Source organism: Octopus bimaculoides, chromosome 10 (genome assembly GCF_001194135.2).
Source record: "Octopus bimaculoides isolate UCB-OBI-ISO-001 chromosome 10, ASM119413v2, whole genome shotgun sequence".
Taxonomy (NCBI): domain Eukaryota; kingdom Metazoa; phylum Mollusca; class Cephalopoda; order Octopoda; family Octopodidae; genus Octopus; species Octopus bimaculoides.
The window spans coordinates 35,865,672-35,873,171 of NC_068990.1; positions in this window are offsets into that span (position 1 = coordinate 35,865,672).

Consider the following 7,500-nt stretch of genomic DNA (forward strand, 5'->3'; position numbering starts at 1 on the left):
TATATATATATATATATATTTCGGCATATCTACATAATTATACTCCTTTGGAGTATAGTCCACTGACATTATGAATCTGGTAAATGATAGTCATACGCTGGTCACTTAGGTGTTCGAAAACCCAAGTTTACAGCACTTTTATTGGCCAAGTTTATCTTCTGATGTTACTAGTTATTGTAGAACTTCTAAAACATGTCCATTAAGGGGGAAAACCCAATGCAACCATCGACAAGGCACCCTTAAAGCCCATTCCGGCTGTAAAAGAACCCTTTTCCAGTCAGAAGTATAGATATCAGGTAACTGGTGTTTGGTACCAACTTACACCCGAAACGATAATGGACGAAAATGGGAAGGCAAAGATCCTCCAGGACTTTGACGTCTTGCCAGACACAGTGTTAGAGCACCGAAGGGCAGACTTAGTAGCTTTTACCCATCAATATCTGATAACTTCTGGCTTAAACTCAGACAGAAGGGTTTATCATAGCAGCCCTAGATCAATGTCTATCTACAAGAAGCTACCAGGCCAACAGTCTAAAGAACGGCAGTAGCCCAACATGCCGTGTATGTAAGCAACAAGCAGAAATCATTGATCATATTGTTTCCATGAGCAGCTTTCTTGACCTTACAGAGTATTGCGACAGGCATGATAGAGCGACATAGTATATTCGCTGGTTAATCTGCAAGGACCTGGAACTGCTCCATACGAAAAAATATGTTGGGAAGGCAAACTACCTCCAGTAAAATGATCACATCTCTCCCCTTTGGAATTTCACCGTTCAAACTGACAGAAATATAGATACAAACAAGCCAGACATCATATTGAAGGCTTTTAGACAAACGCCATACCTCCTCATCGATACGACTCTCCCAATCGACATAAATGTATCTGTCAAATCCGACCAAAAACCGAGCATATATAAAGATCTTGAAATAGAAATTAGTAAAATGTGGAACCAGAAGACTAGAACAATACCTGTTGCCATAGGTGCCCTAGGTATGATAGAATAAGGGTTGATTGTTCCTTGTAGCAGATACCAGGAAATCCCAGAATGGAAGAAATTCACCAACTGGCGCTCGTGGGAACTGCTCATAACATAAGAAAAATATTGTCTATGCGATTCCAAAAGCATTTTACTCTGTGAGCATTATCAAAATTACCTTTAAATGTACATAATAGTAAATACCATTTACTGTCATTTTAAGATCACGCTGTTATCTTACCATCAAATTACTTTAAAAAACACTTTTAATTTTCTTATGTTTAACAGATTCCTTCTAGAACAACACTGCAAAACCAAAATTATGATACGCTAGTCATAATACCGACTTGAACTTCTAACTTATTGTCTCTGGGTGAGACTGGAGTCAACTTGTACGAATACAAAGCAAAAGCCAAACATTTAATAATAATAACAACAATAGCAAGAACAATAATTAATATCATCATCATTTTCATCATCATTTTTATCATTATTATGAATGATATATTTCACACGGCTGTAAAAAATATGACGTTATTTTAGTTGTATGTTATGGTCAAAAGAAAAAAACTTATGGAAAAGGAACGAAAAATCGTTACGCTGCATAAATACAAACGGAAATCAAACGCCGGAAGAGATATTGCCATCAATTGCAGATGCAGCAGAATACATTTGTAGAACGAGAGAAGAGGTAGTCTGAAGCCAGTAGTAGAATAATGCATGACATTTATAGGAAATTGTTGCAAAGCAAATGTTATAATATGATTATGTGAGAGATTGAAGCGAGGCTAAAGTGTAAAATGTTTGTCGAGAAGACTGACATAGGAAACTAAGGTAACTGTCAATAGTGAATTAAATAGAGACAGAGGGGCAGAAAAATGAGAGAAAGAAGGACTGAGACAGAGATTGTGAATGGAATATGGCTCGTCAATGCAAATCTGAAGCTGCAACTTACACACACACACACACATACACACGTACATATATGCATATATATATATATATATATATATATATATATATATATATATATATATAAGAGAGTTTGTTGTGTGCGTGTGCCTATGTTCCTTATACATTCCAAAACTGAGTTGCCGATTTTCACGTATGGAGTATCAAAAAATTCAGTAGGTTTTTGGCTACCAACTAAACTATATCTTCATTCACATATTTGCATTACAAACATTTAGCGTTGCTATTTTTCTTTTAGTCACCTATGGTAAACAACATTTTATATCATCTCCATAACGACGATGACGTTACATTTTCTTTATGAATGTGTTCACACGTTCGTCATCTACGTTAGGCCGATGACTGACAAGTATATGTGTGTGACGGTGTGTCTGTTAGTATACATACATTTGTGTGACGACTGACACACACAGGGACAGAGATAGGCTTCAGGTATGCGTTAATGTATGTGTGTATGCGTTTGTGTGTCTTACATTATGTATGTAACTTTCTCCCACCCAACAGTGAAACGTGCCGATATTGAAAGTTTAGTTGCGGCCTTGACTTTAAACGAACAACAATGTTCCCTTTCAAGTACTACCAGCATGAAGATTTTGGTTGATTTAACACCAATCATAATACTCGCAAATATATCTGTAAAATATGTTATTCTGGTTATTATAATAAATTCGGTAACATAGCGAAGCAGAAAACCTCAGCGGCTCTTTCAATATAATTACAGAAATGTTACTCCACTCCTTCTAACCAGTTTCAAGATAATTTTTAACAGTCCTCCTAAGCTTCTTCATCATTGTGAGTAGCAACGTCGCACAACCTTTTTACTGCGTAAGTCAATATTTATTCTACAGCCTATAATGTTACACCGTTAAAAATATGTAGTAATGTCCAATTAATTTATATTTTGCTAGATACATCCTTCAGCAAATATTTTAAACTATCGTTCACAACAAAATCATTTTCCTTTCTATACACTTGGTTCAGCGTTCGTTTCAAATTAGTAAAATAAATTATTCTTGCATGAAAGTTTGAATTATGCCTTCTGAATTTTCTTGGACTGTCACTTTCTTCACCGTGATATTCAATCGTGAATTTTATAACAACTAGTACATATTCCAAATAAATGTTGACTTTCTGTACTTTGTTACATTGTTGACTGACCATATTTGTATAGCATACCTATGCTACAGAAAGTACGTTTTGCACCTATATTGACTACATTTCGTTTTGCTTGAACTTCGCATCTGTATATTTTGCTGTTTTCAATATTATCAGTTCTATGTGTGTGTGTGTGTGTGTGTGTGTGTGTGTGTGTGTGTGTGTGTGTGTGTGTGTGTGTGTGTGTGTGTGTGTGTGTGTGTGTGTGTTTCAGCGTTCCTTACGTCTATAATTAACTAGGGTAAAGAACATTTTGTGCTGTTTTAATGAGCCCACATCTAAAGAAGTAGCCAACTATTGCTATATTTCTTTGTCCTTGTTTCTCTCCCTCTCTTGTTTTCTCTCTCTCTCTCTCTCTCTCTGTCTTCGCCACCACCCTCACCACCCTCACCACCTCTATGCTTATCATTACTCTCACCCCATCATGAAGAATAGTAGGAGTGTCATTGAATTGTCAGAGAAGGGGTCTACTTGTGACAAACTGACACACAGAAGTTAGTTTTCGCATTTATTATATTAGATAAGTTATCTGGATATATATATATATATGCGTGTGTGTGCGTGTGTGTGGTGGATTTCTCACTATCCAAATTTCAATGGTTAACTGTGAATTGAATCCTATTCATTTTTCTATTACTGATCTCTTTCAATATTTCTCGCTTGCTATAATACACACTTTACACTCATATTCTCCCATATTTATCCTTTATTAAATTTGTTTATCTCTTAACTCATTTCATTCCCTTATGTGTATAAATATTTATATTTTGCACATACGTTACACAATGTATTAGTTCCTTCTTTAAGCATCAAGAATAGAGGTAGTAAGTGAAAATGCGCAAGCATTCTAGAACACGTGTATTGCCATTTTACTTCTGTGATAGCAGTTTAGTCCAGAGTTCTGAAAAACTATATCTCCTATGAGTTTTTGCAGCATTTCATTCTGCTACCAATTTTTATATGAATATGGACTGTTATTACTTTGATCAGCAACTATTTCATTAACTGAATACGTCCTCGATATTTCCTAAGAGATTAAAATGAATTGGATACGAATGCTATGAAATGCTCATTCATGCTACGCGTGCGTATATTTGATTTCTGACGGCTATTCTTTTCGTGTATAGCTGTCTTGATAATTTATCGCGTAAAACCGCAGTGTTGCTATTTTGCTTGTAGGGTAGAAACCTTTGTTCCCACACCAGCTCATTTTCATCGATAGTGCTTTGTACTTAGGTGATCATTTGACATGCATTAACCAATAAGAATTGAAACAGCAGGTACAATACCACCACATTGATTTCTTTACCAGTGTATGACCTGCGTAGATGAACGCATACGTCTACTTACACTTGAATATCTGAGTAGAATGGAAGTGAGTCATAAGATTCGAAAAAGTGAAGACATTCTAGTACATGTGGTAAGTCATTTTTTCCCGTCTTTGTGTAATAAACGTTTATGTGTTATCATGCCAGAGTGTGTGCAGACATGTCTACATATAAGTCTATTTAAAAGCGCTTCAGATGCAAATAAAGCTATCAATTAGAAAACCTGTTAGACTGAAGAAACATATAAAATCAACAAATTAGAACAACGTGTCTGTGGTATAAGAGTTAGTTGCAAGACCGATAAAATGAGAAGTGGCTGATCATTTCAAGTATAACATTAAAAACTTTATCTATATAAACCAGAAAATGAATCAATTTGTTTTTGCTTCGTTTAAAGAACCGAAGTTGAAAATAATTCTCTTTTCTGTTTTATGGAAGACCAGCAGTCACCATGCCTCCCCTCTCCACGCCACCAGTGTTATCGAAGGGAAGGCAAAGGCCGATACAGCTTGGTACCTGTGACGTCACAACACGTTTCTACAACTGAGTGAACTGGAGCAACATGAAATAAATGTTTTGCTCAAGAACACAACACGCAGCCCGGTCCGACATTCGAACTCACAACCGCGCGATCGTAAGCTCGACGCTCTAAACCACTGAGCCAACGGGAGTATTAGGTTGATAAATTAATACAGTAACTTGAATCTAGATAAAGAATACTTGTATGTATTTCAAAACGAAAAATGTTATTTTGGTGCAATGTCATGTAAGTTCATTATCAAGATATTAAAAATGTAAGGTGGCGAGTTGGCAGAAACGATAGCACACCTGGCGAAATGCTTGACGATATTTCATCTGTCTTTACGTTCAGAGTTCAAATTCAACCGAAGTCGACTTTGCCTTTCATCCTCTCGGGGTCAATAAATTAAGTACTAGTTGCGTACTGGGGTCGATTTAATCGACTGCCCCCTCCCCCAAATTTCGGGCCTTGTCCCTCGAGTAGAAAAGATATTAAACGTGTAAGATAAATATATATGTGTGTATATATGTTTGTATGAATGTATTATATATGTAGATGTATCTGTGTGTGCTTGTGCCTGTGTTTGTCCGCCCCACCTTCGCTTGACAACCGATGTTGTTGTGCTTACATCCCCGTAACTTAGTAGTTCAATAAAAGAATAAGTCCTGGGGTCAATTTGTTCGACTGAAAGCACCTAAGGTGCTGCTCCAGCATAGCCGCACTCTAATGACGGGACTGAAACGAGTAACAGAGTATATATTTATTTATCTATTTATTTATACTTATGGTGCAAAAAACAAAAGACAGAGAGTGGTAAGGGAACAACAAACAAGGTGTATTAGTTTGGCGCTCAGTGGGAATGGAAAAGTTTTTGGTGTTTCGAACCTATGCTCTTCAACAGAAAGGAATGAGGAAAGAATACAGAGACAAAAGATGGAGCGAAAAATACGTGACTGGATTAACGGTTTCGCGCACGCGTGCGCACAGACACACACACACACACACACACACATACATGTAGGTGTTTGTATATGCATTATATACGTATATTCAAACATCGGAATATACAAGTACATACGAATCAACAACACACGAAAAAAACTCCTATGTAAGCCGCCAACATGTAAATGAATTCTTCCCCATCCTTCTTTCTCTCTCCCTTTCCCCCCTACTCTCTCCCACTCTCATTTCATGCAGATAAGTGCGTGCATGTGGATGTTTGAGAATTTGCAAACGTGGGAACTTATGTATATCTGTAAGATGCGACATATGTATATTTTTTTCATTGCGCACCCTTTTAGAAGAAAGAGGTTCAGATTCCCGTATATTATAAGGAGCAATTGTACTATATATTTATATCTAATCTGTGTTGGAAGATCTTAGTTATTATTTTGCCTCCATGACAGCTAATCCAAATAGTTATTTTCATTCAATTTTATTTGAGATTTTGCCATTTTCAGTTATTCCTAGTATAGCATATTCTCATCAATTTAAACACTATTTCAACCGCTGCAAAATGTAATATTACAATTCGTTTTGATATTTTTATATTTCTGTATAGCAAAAAGAATAATGTAGATGCGGATAATATTAGTTTATTTTCAGCTGTCGTCAAAATATTGGCATACGTACGATATTGAGAGTAAATAATTATGTACTTTATTTACAGATGCAAAGGCACACATATGCACACACGCGCGCGCGCACACACACATGTATATAACGGGTTATACACTTATACATATTTATACGCGTATATGTGTATACATATACATATATACATACATATATACATATATATATATATATATAATCATTACAGATATAGGGTAAAGGGTTATTAATTTATTAATGAATTAATAATTAATAATTTTACCAAGTAGTTCGGTATGGAAAAGTCCATTGTCGGTAAAGAATTTATACAAAAAGTTTTTTTTTTTTTAATTATGAACATAATTAACGGATCAGCAACAATTGCTTCACCATATGTTGGAGACGTATTGTAGTAGTAGAATTACCTCTTTAACTGCTATTTCTAAATTTCGGTATGTGGTGAAGCAACTGTTGCTGATCCCTTAATTATGTTTATAATTATAAAAGAACTTTTTGTATAATATGTAAATGAATTCTTCCCCATACTTCATTCTCTCTCCCCTTTCCCCCCTTCTTTCTCTCTCACTGTCTCATTTCATGCAGATAAGTGCGTGCATGTGGATTTTTGAGAATTTGCAAACGTACTCAACTGGTACATATTTTCTCGATTCCGAAAGGATGAAAGGCAAAGTTGACCTCGGACGAATTTGAACTCAAAACGTTAAGACGGACGAAATGCCGCTAAGCATATTGCCCGATGTGCTAACGATTCTGCCAGATCACTGCCTTTATAATAATAATAATAATAATAATAATAATAATAATAATAATAATAATAATAATAATGATGATGAACAGTGGGTAAAAATCTTGCCAAGTACATGGAACAAATAGGAGCAGCAATAACGGTGGAGCACTTGCAGCAAACAGCACTGCTTGGAACTGTTCGAAT